Raw genomic sequence first — 18180 nt, 5'->3', positions numbered from 1 at the left:
ACCTATATAAAGGAAAATAATAAGAAAAATACAATGTATATATAATATATATATTTATAACTGAATCACTTTGCTATATACAGCATTGTAAATCACTGTATTTCAATAAAAAAGAATTGAATACTTTAAAAAGTTTATCACTAAATAACTAGACTATGTCTGAACAGCTAATATACACCAAATTGTAACATCCTTACAAGTGAATCTTGTTAAAGGGAAAATAGACTGCATGTTCATGGTCCTGCATGTAATTATAGATATATTTTTAGTTATATAATTTATATATTATGTAATGTGCAACGATGTATTAATACGTATTTGAAATCGTTTGATTATGTTTTCATCACCTGGAAGACAGCCGTGTCTCCCAGTGACAGTAACTCACTAAGGACCCGACTCTATTTGCTAAGCCAATTTTATTTCATTTACTTACCAACTATGTTGGGTCACATTTCAGTCTTTGCCTCATACAACTTAAAGATTAGTTGAGGAAATCAGACAAGAAAAAATCAAATTATAACAAAGTAGAATATGTTTCTTTCCTAAATGTATGTAGACAGTATTGTGGGGATTTGGGGCTGAGAGTAGACAGCTATTGGGAGATTGGACAAGGCCTCATGAAGGAGATCCATCTGATGTGGGCTTTGAAATAATGGTTGGATTTTAAGTGATTTTGTAGAATGTGAATACATTACCTCCCACTTCATAGTTGGTCTTCGTTGATCCTCATATGAGTTTTATTTTGATCTCCAAATATATTATTTTGGTGTCCCAAGGAATTCCTTTCCTTTGTGATCAGAATGATGCGTGATGTCAGGGAAGGGGCCTGACCTCCCACTTCCACTGCCACCTCTTGTCTTCAGCCTTTCATCTTTTCCAGCCGGCCCTGTTGTGACATCCTCTCATCTCCAGATGCAACACTGGGTTACATACGCCTCCACTGGCATGGGACAGGAGTCAGGGTAAGAAGAGACAGTTCTCAGGACTCTAGCAGACTCTGTTAAGAAAAGGTTCCAACTCTGATTTTTTTTTTTTAACATTTTGAGCCTCAATAAATTATTAAAAAGGCTTTTTTGTTTTTTCTGTTGTCTCTGTCAGTCTGTGGGCATATATATATATATATTCACATATATAATTTATATAAATAGATTATTATATATTTTAATATATTAAAATATATTTTATATAATGGTGTATATCTATCTATCTATATACATATAAATATAGAGAGATATATTTGAGATGAAGTTTAAGTGTGCCCCTTCCAACTCCCTTAATATCTAGGATCTAATTCAATGCTATTTCTCAGATCCTGGATTGACTTTTTAAAAGATTTCAGTTATGACAACCAATTTGAAATAAAGTTAAAATTATTTGGCACCTTTTATCAACACATTTTTGTTATTCCTAAAAAAAATAGCGTACTTTATGAAGTAAGTAGAATTTCCCTATGCAAAATATGATGCTACTGACATGCCATAAGTAAAGTCGGATGCATATGAGTTAGGTATCCAATTACAGCAATAGGTTTTTGTCATAATAACACATGCATAGTTTTTATTATGTTATAGCAATAATTGAGTTGTTACAGTTTCCGTATGAACGTTTTCTATTAAAAGAGAATTTTTTAGGTGAAAATAGCTCCGTTGTAATAAGGGGCTCTAGTCTTTGGTTTTTAGCAGTATTGGCATAGGGTTATTACTGTAATTACTTGCCAGGAGAATGAGCTGACATCTACTCTTTCTTTTTGTCACTCCCTGCCTCCATCAGAAACGTTTTTCAGTCAATTCTCAATGCTGCTGTCAACCTTTCTTTTCACCTTTGGCTTTGATCTCAGAGTTGCTTTCACTCTAAAGAGAAGCAAGTCCAAATCCTCACTCTTTGCTTCAAAGCCTTGAACTAGATCAACCAAGATTTTTCAGCTTCCTTCTGCCTTCATTTGTTTCCACTCAGACATTCTGGTTAAATAAATTCCATGTCCTTTAGGTGTCTGGGTCCAGTCACTCTCTCCGAAACTTCTCCTGGCCACCCCTTTGATTCTGAAGAGTTCTGTGCATGTATCCAGCCAATACATGAAGGTCTTTCCGATATGTAAATTACAAAACAATCAAACAAACAGACAAACAAACAAAAAAAAACTATGTCATTGAACTAATAAGGGATTTGGAGGTTTGGCCTTTAATCCAAATTCTGGTAAATACTCCCTTTGTTACTGTGAATCTTATCTTGCCTTATTTAGACATGAGGTAGACACAGTTTTATGGACATTATGTGTATGTATCCATACGTGGATAAATTTCCCTTTTAGAGTTCAATGGAGCAGGAATTTCTTCCAGCACTTCCAATTTGGATGCTGTCTTGGGCAAGTCTCCCTCCCTTGCAAATGTAAACTGTGTAAAAAAATGGTAATACCTACCTTACAGACTTTTGTAAGTATTTAATAGTATAACATACACTGAATCATTTTCATCAGCACACAGATTTGCTATAATATCTCCCAAGTTATATGTTATTTAATAAATAACTTTCTATCATTCTTCACGCTATCTACTACCCAATTTTTCTCCTCCCTGGGGAACTAAAACTCCACACTTAAATCTAGACTTTCCTTCTTTACCTCCCATTCTAGTCAGACTTTCATTCCTACCGCACTCCTCAAGGCCTCCTACCATCCTTATGTTCCGATGTACAATGGCCCTTTTCTTTCCTCACTTCTGGGACACCAGACTCTTCTGATTCCCCACCTCGTCAAGGGCTGCTGCTCTTCAGCTGCTCCTGTTCACCCCTTCTCATCTTTCCAACCTCAGAACTGAGCATCAGGGTTCAGTCTTAGAGCTTTTTTCTCTGTTGTTGCCTGTTTTTAAGTAATGTCATCCAGGACCATGGTTTTATATGCCCCTGTAGGCTACAAAATCGATATTCCCAGCCCTCTCTCCCTTACACTGACTTTATGTATTCAGCTGCCCTCTGGATAGATAGTAAGATGGGCAGGAGTCGTCTCAAACATCACATGCATTTAAGTATTCCTGCCAACCTGCCCTTGCCCCAAAGAGGCTGTCACCTCAGGGCACAGCACTGCTCCTCACTCAATAGCTAAGGACAAACATCTTGGAGCCATGTCTCCTCCTGTCTGTCTTACATAGCCTCATCTAATCCATCAGCACACCCTGTCAACTCCCCCTCCAACGAGATCCTGAATCTGACCACTTCCCGTATCCTCACCTCTGCCCTCTAGTCAGTCACACCATCATCCCTCACAGAGTCCCGATGCAGTAGCCTCCTAACTTATCTTTTTCCTTCCATTCTTCAACCTCTAAAATTTCCTCAGCTTGTTCTTCCCACAAGTAGCCAGAGTGAACCTTCTAAAACTTACGTCAGATATGTCTAAACTGTCTCATGCCTCCCCATCACATTCAGGATAGAATTCAAAGTCCTTACCATGGCCCGCGACACTCTGCTAATGTGACCCGCCGCTATCTCTCTGAGCACATGTTCTGTTACCCGCAACTTTCTCAGAGTGCTCCAGCCAAATGAGATTCCAGATTGTTTTCTGAACACTGGTACTGGGCTCCTGCATCAGGGCCTTTGCACTTCCTGTTCTTTCTTCCTGGAATATTTTCATTCATTTGTCCCAACTCAAATGTCATCTCCTTTGACACAATTTCCCTGACCACCCTCCTGTAACACACTATCTCACTGCTCTGCTTTATTTTTGTCCATGGCACTTGTCAGAGATTTGATGTCAGAGGTAGATGTGTCCTGGCACATCCAGTCCTGTTGTCTGCAGCTTAGAACCACCTCTCATATCAGTCGTTCCTTTCCCATTTCCACTTCAGGTCGCCACCACCTCTTGTTTGGTGTATTCATCAAGGTTCTCCAGAGAAACAGAACCAACAGGATATATATATACATATATATATATATGTATATATATATACATATATATATATATGTATATATATATATACATATATATGTGTGTGTGTGTGTGTGTGTGTGTGTATATATATATATATATATATGAAGAGATAAACTATGAGGAATTGGCTCCTGTGATTATGGAGACTGAAAAGTTCCAGGATCTGCCATCTGTAAGCTAGAGACCCAGGAAAGCTAGTGATGTAATTCTAATCTGAGTCCAAATGCTTGAGAACAGGGGAGCTGATGGTGTAAATCCCAGCACAAGAACAGGAGAAGACCCAGCTCAGCAGGCAGGTAGGAAGCAAAGGAGGTGAATTCCTCCTTCCTCCACCTTTCTGTGCTATCAGGTCCTCAAGGGATTGGATGATGCCAGCTCACATTGGGGAGGGGAGTAATCTACTTTACTGAGGTCCCAGATTCAAATGCTAATCTCAAATGCTAAGTTGACACATACAATTGATCAGCACATTTGAGTAACTATTAGCAGATGCCATACTTATCTCTTTAGTGCAGCTAAAATTCTCATTATTTCTACAATATATTTCCTCAGTGATCATTACGTTTGAGCCTCACAAATACCCCATGTTAGATAAGGTAGTTATTATATCCATCTTTCAGACAGAACTGTTGTGTCTCAGACAAAATGATGTATGTATCCAAGGTCTTATTAGAATTATTCGGAAGAGGCTCTAAATGTAGGGCATTTTATAGGATGTCTTGTTGCCTCCTGCATCCACCTCATTTAAATTTTGAGGTGAAAATTATGGTAATTTAATTCATCAAATTCTTATTTAGCATCCACCATATGTCAGGCACTATATAGACGCTGAGGATGTGAGGTGTGTGAATGGTGGTCTCTGCCCTCAGAGGCACCTGTGTTCAGACCCTTGGACTGGCACTGCCCATGTTCTGAATCAAGCCAGTCTTCATGACCCGGCACATGAGCTCTGTAATCTGACACCAGCCTGCCTTTTCAGTCTTACTTCTCAGTTTCCCTTCAACCATCTCTCAGCAAAATCAGTCACTCTCAGAATCATTTGGATCCCACTAATTAAGATGCTCTCTTCTCCTCTATATGTCCACTCCTCCCCCTCTTCAAGGCTTAGCTCAAATCTAGTTCTTCAATGAATAAACCTAGCCATATGTAGTGTTTTATCCTGTGAGCTGTCATATCAAGTTATCTGTGAGCCTTTTGTAATCAGTTAGCTTATTACAACCATCAGAGATGTTGGTGTCCATTCTACACTCTCCAACTGGTCTATGATGTCATTGAAGGCATAGACCATGGCTTAAGCATCCTTGCCAGCCCCACCCCATACAGGGCCCTACATATAATAGGTTCTCCCCAAATATTTGTAGAGTGTGTGGATGAATTAATAGATATTTTTAGATTAGCCTTTTTCTTTAGGTCTTTATTAGAAGATTAGCAGTGCAAAAAAAATCTCCTGAAATTTTCATATCCAAAATATATTAAATACCTTTGGAAAAATTGAGTCTTATTTCTAAGTAACAGCATATATTTTCACCTACTGGCTTTTTAAAATTAAAATAATCGGGCTTCCCTGGTGACGCAGTGGTTGAGAGTCCCGCTGCCGACGCAGGGGATACAAGTTCATGCCCTGGTCCGGGAAGATCCCACATGCTGCGGAGCGGCTGGGCCCGTGAGCCATGGCCGCTGAGCCTGCGCGTCCGGAGCCTGTGCTCCGCAACGGGAGAAGCCACAACAGTGAGAGGCCCGCGTACCGCAAAAAAAAAAAAAAAAATTAAAATAATCATTTTCTCCTCCAGGTACCAGGAAAGTAGCTCAAGGGATTGCAAAACTTACAGACACAGGGAAAGATTTATAGACACATTATTTCATTCTTGATCTTATTTCAACTGCTACCCAAATAGCTTTGTTAATTCGGTACCAAACCCCTTCCACATCCATAGCAATCCTAAGGGAAATTGAGTTACTAATATAAACTAAGATAATAAATGTTGCTTTTCATTGCATGTCATATTTTAACAAACCTAGAAATGTTTGCTATGAAACAATATGAAAGAAGGAACATTTATACAATTAAAATTCACTTGGCCATTAATGCACTCCCATATATTCTGGCTGGTATTTTAGGTGTTATTTGCTTTGTAAACACATTTTCTTTCTCATTCAAGGCCGCTGCTCCTCTGGCTCTGGTTTACAGTCTGATAATGTGTTGCTCATAAAGTATGCTCGTGTATATAGTACCTAGTGCCTGCTCATGTATATAGTGCCTAGTACCTCATACGGTCTTAATGAATGATCACTGAGCTGAACCTGTAAAAGTTTATCTAAACGTCCCATGTCTTGAAGACAGAGTGTGCCATGGTTGTGGCAGCTGCCTCATAGTTAGTGAATGCCTAGAAGCTGTAGCTTCAGGGAAGGGATGGATCTCCAAATAGAAATGATTGTGAATGAAATATAATTTTCAGGAAAGATATTATGAACTCAGTCACTCAAGAGCAAAAGAGAGCTCTTTTGGCTTTTTAGAAGGCTGCCCATTTCAACATAACCGTTTGCCATCATCATCATCATTGTCTACTTGGTGGGAATCTACTCTGTATTAGACATTTATAGATGCTTTTCATATAATCCTTTATACAACCCTATGACAAAGGTATTATTATCTCCATTTTACAGCTGAGAAAATTTAAGTTCAGAAAAATAAATAAATGTCCTCTTATCACACAGCAAGAAAGTGGTAAATCCAGGATTCCAAGTTGGATCTTACTGGTTCCAAAGTTTGAATTCTATTCAGTATGTGTCCTGTGGCTTCCTTGAATGGTGGTATAGTCATAATAGATGGAGCAGTGCTATCCAGGTCAGCATCTATGTTCCTAGGCGGGGATGCCATGTATAATATTTATCACCTGGTTTGTCATGGGCATTGCCCAATCAGAACAGACTCTGTAACCTGTCAAAATGGACTCTGGCTGTAACCGACATTCTGATCGTACAAATGCACACTCTTTTACTATCAATAGTGGACCTAGGCTTCAACCCTTTTAACTGATGTGAAAATTTTGTGTGTGTATGTATGTATGTATGTACATTTTTTGATATCATCAGATTTTCACAGAGATTTTTGACCTCTAAAGATTGAAAATTTGTGTTGAGTGGTAGACTAAATTAGTTGGCTTAACCCCCCCGAAAAAAGATATTTATATTTAGAGAACACTATTAAGACAAAAGAGTTTCTGAGGTGAGAGGGATCATATTTGTGGGGCAACATGGCAGAAGAGAAGTGAGGAGAGGCTGGAGAAGCGTGAGCTTGAGTTCTGGGGTCACAGGGACTCTTGCATGGGCAGGGACTGCTTGACAAGATGGAGACTTGTTTTAGAGACTCATGATATTTTAAATTATATTTCCCAAAATAATTGGGAGGCAGGTTTAGTTCTCTTCTCAATTTTGAAACCTCTGAAACTTTGGGAGTCATTTTTTCCTTCCTTTAATTAGTCAATATTATTTCCTCTTGTGTTTTTTTAAACTTTATAATCTAGCTGCTTTATCTTAAATGTAAATAATATACAGGGGAAAGCTCCATTCCCAAGTGTTATAAAAGTTGTTTTGGGGGCTTCCCTGGTGGCGCAGTGGTCGAGAGTCCGCCTGCCGATGCAGGGGACGCGGGTTCGTGTCCCGGTCCGGGTAGATCCCACATGCCGCGGAGCGGCTGGGCCCGTGAGCCATGGCTGTCCGAAAAAAAAAAAAAAAAAAAAAAAAGTTGTTTTGCATTTATATATTTACTTTATAATTAGAGCAGGAGTTCATTTTATATATATATAAATGTAAAATTATATATATAGATAGATAGATAGATATAGATATGTAAAATTTTTTTTCTGAGTGTTATAAATCTGTGAAAACCCCCAAACATTATAATGAAACTGGACTTGCTGATGCCAAACTCAGAGAAGGAAGACACTTTAGGAAGCTGTTGCCAAGGAAGAGATTGATTGTTACACGGGTGGGTGTCTGCCACTTCCCTTGATCAGTGGAAAATTTTGCCCAGCCTGGCAAAGCAAATCTCAGCCCAAGGCCTTGAAACTCACTTGATGATATTTTAATATTGGGGATAAAAACAAGGCTGCAGCCTAATTCATTCATTTGCTTTAGTGTTCTCTTTAAAACATATACATATTTTATAAATATTAAATTTCATGAAAGGGGATTTATTTTTTTCATTTCTATTCCTTTTATTTATTTTAATTTTTATACAATTTTTAAAGGTTACTTTCCATTTACAGTTTTTCGCAGAATATTGGCTATATTCCCCATGTTGTACAATACATCCTTGAGCCTATCTTACACCCAATAGTTTGTGCCTCCTACCCCCCACTCCTCTATTACCCCTCCCCTCCCCCACTGGAAACCACTGTTTTGTTCTCTGTATCTGTGAGTTTGCTTCTTTTCTGTTATATTCACTAGCTTGTTGTATTTTTCAGAATCCACATAGAGGTGATATCATACGGTATTTGTCTTTCTCTATCAGACTTATTTCACTTAGCATAATGCCCTCCAAGTCTATCCATGTTGCTGCAAATGGCAAAATCTCATTCTTTTTTGTGGTTGAGTAGTATTCCATTTTGTGTGTGTGTGTGTGTGTGTGTGTGTGTGTGTGTGTGTGTGTATGTATCACATCTTCTTTATACATTTATCTGTTGATAGACATTTAGCTTGCTTCCATATCTTGGATATTGTATAAAGTGCTGCTATGAGCATTGGGGTAAATGTATCTTTTTAAATTAGTGTATTGTTGTGTTTTTTGGGATATATAGGAGTCCAGAAGTGGTATTGCTGGGTCATATTCTGTTCTATATTTAGCTTTTTGAGAAATCTCCATACTGTTCTCCATAGTGGCTACACCAATTTATGTTCCTACCAACAGCACACGAGGGTTCCCTTTTCTGCACATCCTCTCCAGCATTTGTTATTTGTGTTCTTTTTAATGATAGTCATCCTGACAGGTGTGAGGTGATATCTCATTGTGATTTTGATTTGCACTTCATTGGTTAGTAGCAATATTGAGTATCTTTTCATGTGCCTGTTGGCCATCTGCATTTTCTCTTTGGAAAACTATCTATTCAGTTCTTCTGCCCATTTTTTAATTTGTTTGTTTGTTTGATGTTGAGTTGTATGAGCTGTTTATATACTTTGGAGATTAATCCCTTATTGATCATATCATTTGCAAATATTTTCTTCCATTCAGTAGGATTTTTGTTTTGTCAGTGGTTTCTTTGCTGTGCAAAAGCTTTTAAATTTAATTAGGTCCCATTTGTTCATATTTGCTTTTATTTCCTTCACTTTAGGAGATGGATCCAAAGAAAAATTGCTGAAATATTTATTTCATAGTGTGTTCAGCCTATGTTTTCCTCTCGGAGTTTTATAGTATCTGGTCTTACATTTAGGTCTTTAATCCATTTTGAGTTTATTTTTGTATATGGTGTTAGAGAATGTTCTAATTTCATTCTTTTACATGTAGCTGTCCAGTTTTCCCAACACTACTTATTGAAGAGACTGTCTTTACTCCATTGTGTATCCTTGCCTCCTTTGTCATAGGTTAATTGACCATAGGTGCATAGGTTTATTTCTGGGCTCTCTATCCTGTTGTGTTAATCTTTGGGTCTGTTTTTGTGCCAGTACCATACTTTTTTGATGGCTGTAACTTTGTAGTATAGTCTGAAGTCAGGGAGCATGATTCCTCCAGCTCTGTTCTCTTTTCTCAAGATTGCTTTGGCTATTTGGAGTCTTTTGTGTTTCCATATACATCTGTAGATTGCCTTGGGTAGTATGGACATTTTAACAATACTGATTCTCCCAGTTCAAGAACATGGTATATCTTTCCATCTATTTGTGTTGTCTTCAGTTTCTTTCAACAGTGTCTTGTAGTTTTCAGAGTACAGGTCTTTTGCCTTCTTTGGTAGTTTTATTCCTAGGTATTTTATTATTTTTCATACAATGGTAAATGGGACTGTTTCCTTAAATTCTCTTTCTGACAGTTTGTTGTTAGTGTATAGAAATGCAACAGAATTCTGTATATTAAATTTTGTATCCTGCAACTTTACCAGATTCATTGAAGAGATCTAGTAGTTTTCTAGTGGCACCTTTAGGATTTCTGTGTATAGTATCATGTCATTCGCAAACAGTGACAGTTTAACTTCTTCCTTTCCATTTTAGATTCCTTTTATTTCTTTTTCTTTGCTGATTGCTGTGACTAGGACTTCCAACACTATGTTGAATAAAAGTGGCAAGAAATTACAGGCCAATACCACTGATGGACATAGATGCAAAAATCCTCAACAAAATACTAGCAAACCAAATCCAACAATACATTAAAAGTATCATACATCATGATCAAGAGGAATTTATCCCAGAGATACAAGGATTTTTCAATATCTGCAAATCAATCAAAGTGGTACACCACATTAACAAATTTAAGAATAAAAATCATATGATCATCTCAATAGATGCAGAAAAACTTTTGATAAAATTCAACATCCATTTATGATAAAAAAATCTCCAGAAAGCAGGCAAAGATGGAACATACCACAATGTAATAAAGGCGTTATATGACAAACCCACAACTAACATGATACTCAATGGTGAAAAGCTTTAAGCATTTCCTCTAAGATCAGGAACATTATATATAATTTAAATAACATTTATAACAAAATTAGAAATGACTTTATTAAGTACTCTGAACCAGTAATCACACCAGGAAAATTTTAATATTAAACTATTAGATATTTGAAAATAAAATTAGCATCTTTGAGTTTATTTTATAAAATGGCATTAGAATGCCCTGCCCTCTAATGAAATGGGATATTTACATTCTGCTTGGCACATCAAGAAACACTTCAGGTTTATTCTTCATCAGCATCCTTGTTTTATTTACCATTTTCCCTAAGTGATAACTACAGAATACACAGCTCTAGGAAAAAAAAATAAGCACTTATTTAATTCATATTTCTCCATTCTTCTGGCTATCTCAGTTCTGTGTTATCTGTGTTAGCTATGTAAAAATAAGTTTACAATACTATAGCAAACATATTTTATTACCAGTTTCAAGCATCCATCTGGATTTGAATCTTTATTTTGTTAAAAGTAACTGTCATTGTACTTTCTCTAATACTTCCCAAAACGTTTACAGATTCCAACAAGATATTATCAATTATAAATAAAATTAAAGCATATTTAACAAACCTTAGATGAATTAATAATGATGAGGCAATCAATATAGAGCTAACTAGAGAATTATGATAATATATGATCAAGCATTATTGCTTTTGAGACTTTATGTAGCTTCTGGTTTAACATTCATTAGTTTTATAAAAACTTTTGATCAGCCACTATATAATGTGACCCTTTAGATGGTTCTGGAAAAGTTAAACATTAGTTGAGTATGCATTTTAAAGAATCTATTTACCTTTTAAGTTAATTGGGGCCCATTTGAAAGGGACTTGAATTGTCTTTTCAAAGTTATCTCAAGATACCATTTCTCGTTATGATACATCTAGCATAAATGCACAACTGAAAAAGCAATGTGTGATTTGCTGTCTTGCCTACAGTAAGGTGTGAGATGATATATTTTTCTGGTGCTGTGGCTTACAGATACTCTCTATGACTGTCCTTGCTCCCCAGCTCTCTCACTTTTTGCCAAGCACTGTGATCTAGGTGTTATTCTTATACCATGAAAATCCATAACCTCGGTGCATTATCTGTAGGCAAGTATAGTATATCTCTGGGCTATATGGTCTTTTGAAAGCAGAAACATATGCAAAACAAGTAAAAGAACCATTTCAGTGGTATACTATGATGACTTACTACCATTCACTTCATATTTTCATATACTAATTCAACATATATGATATATATATTTTTTCTTTTTCTATTGTGTGTTGGGCATTGTGAAGGTGCTGGGAATGCTGTTGTGAACTATAGGGCTGTGACTCTTCTTCTGATGAGATTCATACTTTAGCGCAGAAGATATTCAGTAACTGCTGCAGTAAAACTGAGTGATGGAAGAAAGAGAGTCCTGGAGGAGTTCAGAGCAGGAGAGCTCGAAGGAGTTTTGGTAGTTGGACATCTCACTAACGATGAGACATTTCACTAGGGTTAGATTTCTTGACAGGAGATGTTGGGCTGGGGTAGAGAAATGGTATGACATGCAGAGGAAACAGTGTGAAGACATGAGAAGGAATATAGAGCGTTCAAGGAACTGAAAGCATTCTGCCATAACTGGAGCACAGCAGGTGAGGGAGAAATCACAGTAAAATGGTGATAGAAATAGAGAGGGATATTCCTGTGGCACATTGAGGTTTACAAACTGTATTTTAATTGTTTATAAGTAAGCGAGTAGAGATACTTAATCAAGAACAAGGGGATCCATATAGAGCCACGAGGTTGAAACCCTTATCTTAATTTGCCTTTTTATTTAGTGAACTATTTTTAAAATGAAATGGTTTATTCAAAGCAGTTATAAAAGTTGTTATAATTTCCAGATAGAGTTTTGAATGCAATTGGTTTCTCTATGACTTTCAATTAACAATACGTATTTTATTTTAATGTTTCTTTCCCTCTTTACTACTCTCAGTTCTTTCACCATTGCACTTTCTATGGCCCTACCTGGGCATTCCTAGGATGTGAAATTATGCTGTATGGTGATCATTTTTCCCACTATTTCTAGGGTAGCACAGGAAAAAAGAGAAGTAATATGATTTTGGTATGTCTACAGATTTTGGAAGATTTGGGTCTTTAAGTATCTGTTGATTTGTATTCACCTCATCTTCCTCACTCTTTAATTCATCTTTGCTAGACAGTAATCAAATGGGTCATATTTTAAAAGTAACGATTGAGATCTAGAGTGACACATTTTGGGTAACAGGCTTTATGTGGTGTGACTGTGAGAGAAGTCAATTGGCATTGACTACACTAGGCAGGCAGTCAAAGTTGCAGCATGTCTTACCTTTGCAACTGAGTAGGAACATTGTAAACTTGATTTTGTTGCAAAGTGCACTGATATTATCTGACAGTTATTTCAATGTATGTCTCGAAATCCTTTGAGCTCTGAACAAGTATCTATTTTAGTGATTTTAGAAATGGGTAATGAAAAAAGAAAAAGGAACTGGGAGGTTATAATTGAGCAAGACACCAACATTGATACAAATGATATCTGGCCTCAATTTCAGTTATTAAACATATTATGTCAAAGTATGTTTTAGAAAAAATTTACATCTAAATTAATGTGAAGTTTGGTTTAGTAAGGAAACATAGAAAGGTTTGAAATGTAATATGGAGAAAATATTAGATCAGGGAATTCTCATCCTTCCTAGAAGAAACCAGAGAGATGAATTAGATTAAAAGAGAAGACTGTTGGAAGAAGAGACATTGGGGCACAGAACAGAGATATTTCTTGATTGATCTAGAGAAATTCAAGTTTAATTCAAAGTGGACCAAGAATAGACACTAAATCTCGAGGAAAGACATAATTGGTAGATAGCCTGACCAGGATGAAAAATGGATTGGAATTTATACGTGAAAAAAATCTCAATATGCCACAGAAGCCTTGGAAGAAGTAAGTTCTAGTTCTCGACTATAAATGGTTGTGTGACTACCTAGATAAGTAGAATCATTAGAACCTGGTAAGATATGATCAAAGTGGTGCTGGTGATTCTTTATTCTATGTCTATATGCTGTTTATGACAATAGGTTATAATCACCACTAGAACAGGCACTGGGTCTGTTTTGTGCACTGAATCTGCAATGCCTAGCATGGGAAAAAGTAAGAGCACAATAGACATTGTTAGATGTCTAAAATAAATGTTATTCTTATAATCACCTAATTTATTTCTCGGTTTGTTTGCTTTTTAATATTTCGTGAGTCAGAATGTAGGAGACAAGAAGCTAGGATGTGCCCCAAGGGTCATAGCTATGAATTATTTGGGAATATCAAAATTTTAAAGAAACTGGTTATATTAGTATATATCATAATCTAATTAATAGATAATATAATATGTTGTATTATTATTTATATAATTATTGGTTCTATTATATCTGTTGGATATAGATTATGCTTTTGAATAGTAAAGTATTACAATTAATCTTGGTCTTGTTTTATAATTGCACCTGGTTTGGTCAGGGTAAATGAGGCATATCTTTCATAACCATTTACTGTAAGTTGTGGATAAACTGAAACCAGAGCTATCAGAGACTTAACTATGAAAACATTTATACTTTTTTTTGAGGGGGGGTCATGATTTTATTTTTTGTCTTTTGGTCTTGTTTATGGTTTCCTTTGCTGTGCAAAAGCTTTGAAGTTTCATTAGGTCCCATTTGTTTATTTTTGGAAAACATTTATACTTTGATACTGGTATAAAACAGCTTACTGTCAAACAGTGCTAATAATTGGAACATAACCCTTAAACTTTCTGAATACAATTTTGCCTTTATAATGAAAAATCCTTTTTTTTCTTGCTAAAAATGTATATTTAATCGTTTGTTTTCCAAAAGGGGAAAGGGGGGATAAATGAGAAGTTTGGGATTAACATATACACACTACTATATATAAAATAGATAACAACAAGGACCTACTGTACAGCACAGGGAACTCTACTTAATATTCTGTAATAACCTATATGGGTAAAGAATCTGAAAAATAATGGATATATGTATATGTATAACTGAATCACTTTGCTGAACAGCTGAAACTAACACAATATTTTAAAGCAACTATACTCTAATATGAAGTAAAAATTAAATTTTAAAAAATGTGTATTTATTAAATTCTCCAGTGGAAAGACTTGCTAAAATATTTATTAGACAGGATGATGGGTTCCATTCCCTAAGACATTTTAGAAAAGCATGCAAATAACATAATGTCACCATTGTTCACCTTCTTCAGTGAATCTCAACTTCTCTCTTATGGTGACAAACATCATATTTTTGCATATGGACCCTGAGTGATAACGGACTTAGAGGAAGAAGGAACAGTCAGGGCTGGAGTTGTCTGTGACAAATGCTGAAAGGGAAAAACTCGAGAACCATCAGTGTGCACTTTTTACTTATCAGACAGAACCTTTCAGGCTATCGACGATCATTAATGGAATTGATTATCAAGTGTGATGAAATTACTAAATCAATGAACTACTACTTCACACTCTGATGTTGTCACAGTTCAGGGTAATGTGTAGTTTTACAATCCCGAAATGAACCATGGTAACATTTGTCATACAATCGGACCCTTTCCTAAATAATGATAAATTAAGTGAAGTAGCATTCAAAAATTGATCAAAACTAATTAAATCTATTTAGGGCAGCCGTGGTTTAAGGATACGTAAGAATCCTTGAAGACATCTTTTAAATGAATTTTATTACATTTATACACTATTCCATGTTTTTAAAAACTGACTAATTATTCAAGTATTGCCAGATGCTGATGACTAAACCCTGATAGCATGGACACATGCAAAGATATGCATTCGATACTGCTTCCAATTTCGGAATAGGAATAAAAAGACTGAGACATTGAAACCTACATTTCTGGCAGATAGAGTTGTGATCTCGTCATATTTTCCTCTCTCAGCAGTAAACCTCTGTCACCTTTAAGATTTTACCAAACACACAAGCTAGTAAGTTAGCCTGTTGAAGTTTCACGGATGCTGGCAGAAGGCATGAGACTCCTGGGTCGTACACAAAGCACTCACTCATGCCACAGCCAGCGGTATGAGCACCAGCATCTTTGTGTTGGTTCCGCATGGCCCCGAGTCCTGTGAAGTCGACGTGGAAGGCTCCCTCATGATGGATGCTGTGTACTCAGGAGGTTTGTGTCACAGCTGAGGAGCACTGAACTTGGAAAGTCTGCCACTTTTATAGTAAGCAGACTGCTATTTGTCTTGGAGGCATGTTGCCTCATTCCTCAGGGTCCCTCACTGCAAACACGTTGCTGCTAAGCAGCCGAGGTAAAGCGTGCTCAGAGCCTAGAATTCTTGGCACGCTCAGCGGCAATGTGCAGTGTCCCTCAGGGCCACGGCATGCTGCCTCTCCCAGCAACTTTTGCACTAGGACCCGGCCGAGAAACTGACTTGAGGACAGTAACAGCAAAGCCAGAGTGTCTTTTTTTGTGTGTGTGTGGTACGCAGGCCTCTCACTGTTGTGGCCTCTCCCGTTGCGGAGCACAGGCTCTGGACGCACAGGCTCAGCGGCCATGGCTCACGGGCCCAGCCGCTCCGCGGCACGTGGGATCCTCCCGGACCGGGGCACGAACCCGTGTCCCCTGCATCGGCAGGCAGACTCTCAACCACTGTGCCACCAGGGAAGCCCCGGAGTGTCTTTATGTAAGTGCGGAAGCTTGCTCTAGTACTGATAAGACCACGTAGAGACTCAGCACCCTGGAATATAGGGCTTTTGGAATACAACCCAAACAAGCGATAGGTATTGTTTTTGCTTAAAATAAAATTCATAAAACTCACATTAATTATATATTGGCCCTGAAGAAACAGAATGATATATATCTATGGTAAAAGCCTGTGTCTGCATAGATGATGAGTTTCTGTATGGCAGAAACTAGTTTCTACTCCTTTTTCCCATTGTGCTTTCCACAGTATTAAATGGTAAATAAGTGCTCAAAAGTATATTCATGTTGATTAAGCTTGTGTCTGTATTTCATGAGAGGAGGTGATATATCAGATACCATGATCCACAGCACCCTGCTTCTGTTGCTGCTCAAAGGTGCAGCTCTTCCTGGCAATTCCAGGTCACCGCTATCTACTAGGCTCTGTGCATAGCAGGTGCTCTGACAGTGCTCCACCTCTATTCTGAATATAGTAATTCATCCTCTGGATGTAAAGGAGCCACATACCTAGGCAAGAGGTGTCTCACAGCCATCACACAGTCATTCGCACCTTCATCCAACAAATACTTATCGAGTGCCTGCCGTGTGTCCTCTTTGATTACGCATGGAGTTCTGCTTGAAAAGTCTCATCAGTTATCCCAGGTTCTGCTGTCTGATCTTTCCTGGCTTTGGCCATTGTGTTTTGCCAGAACTGGAATAGGTGTTCGCCAATGGCTGCTACTTTTGTGTGCAAATGGCAAGCCATGATTATTTGAGTAGAGAGAGAGCAGCAAAATAGGTGTTAGGTCTTTCCCCCAGTTTTCCCTAGGGATAACTGATTCCCTATCGTTCTTCTAATCCCTATTAGAAGATTTCCTGAAACTAAAACTGTGTTTTAGTTCTTTTAGCTTAAGTCTTTTATAGGAAAAAAATATTGTCACTAATAAAAGAAGATATGATTATAATATTTACATGTTGCCGATGAAATAGAACAAAATACTACACCAATGAAGATTTGAAAAAAAAATGATCTCAAGGGATTGCCTCCTTGAGAGTCATAAGTGGAGCTATTTTTCTGCTTTGGGGATGAGCACCGTCCACAGACTCATATACAGTTATTCATAGAGCTCTTGGGTCTAGAGCAGGAAGCATGTGCAGTCTTTATGGGGTGTATTTCGGGATGTGCTACACGATGTTGGCAGCATTTTCCCTGTTCCTATGTATACTAAATGTTGGTGTCATTCTTATTAAATCAGAACTGATGATGATGTGTCACATTCCCACAGGACAGCTGGCAGGTTGGGAGGTGGCATTTTGGAGAATTACTCACTTTCTATAATAATTGTACTTGGCGTTGGCTGAGATCTCCTACGAAGGCATTTGACACAACTGACCATTCCTCTTTCACCTCCTCTTCCTGTGGCTTCCCTGATTTTATGACACTTTATTAAGGGATTTCATTCCATCGCATTCTTCCCTGACTAACCCTTATTTATTTCTCTCACTGACCTGGTGTTCTCCTCTGTCTCCTCAATCTGTATGTTCCTCAAGGTTATTTATTTTCTTTCTCTTGTCTCTAGACTCTCCTATCTAGAGATCTCATCTACTCCCTTAGAGTTAAATAGACAGATCTGCAGATTACTCTCAAATTTTTATTTTTAATACTATGGAACTTTCTTGAACATAAGATTTGCACTTGTGATGAATCTTCACCTAGTTGTCCTCAAAACACCTCAAATTTAACAAGTATCACAAGCACGCCCATTATTTCTACCTCACACTTCATTCACTCAGCCTCAAAACCTGAGGTTAAATAGATAGCTAGTGAGAAGCAGCCGCATAGCCCAGGGAGATCAGCTCGATGTTTTGTGACCACCTAGAGGGGTGGGATAGGGAGGGTGGGAGGGAGACA

General features: G+C 37.5%; 1 protein-coding gene across 1 annotated transcript in view; it reads left to right on the top strand.

Moving 5' to 3' along the window:
- PRKN (parkin RBR E3 ubiquitin protein ligase) overlaps positions 1-18180 on the top strand; it is a 1231166-nt gene that overhangs the window by 555732 nt on the left and 657254 nt on the right. The gene's annotated exons all lie outside the window — the stretch shown is intronic.

The sequence above is a fragment of the Neophocaena asiaeorientalis genome, unplaced genomic scaffold (genome assembly GCF_003031525.2).
Source record: "Neophocaena asiaeorientalis asiaeorientalis breed wild unplaced genomic scaffold, Neophocaena_asiaeorientalis_V1.1 scaffold123, whole genome shotgun sequence".
NCBI classification, from domain to species: domain Eukaryota; kingdom Metazoa; phylum Chordata; class Mammalia; order Artiodactyla; family Phocoenidae; genus Neophocaena; species Neophocaena asiaeorientalis.
Note: the sequence above shows the minus strand (reverse complement) of the source record. Positions and strands in the feature narration are given on the sequence as shown.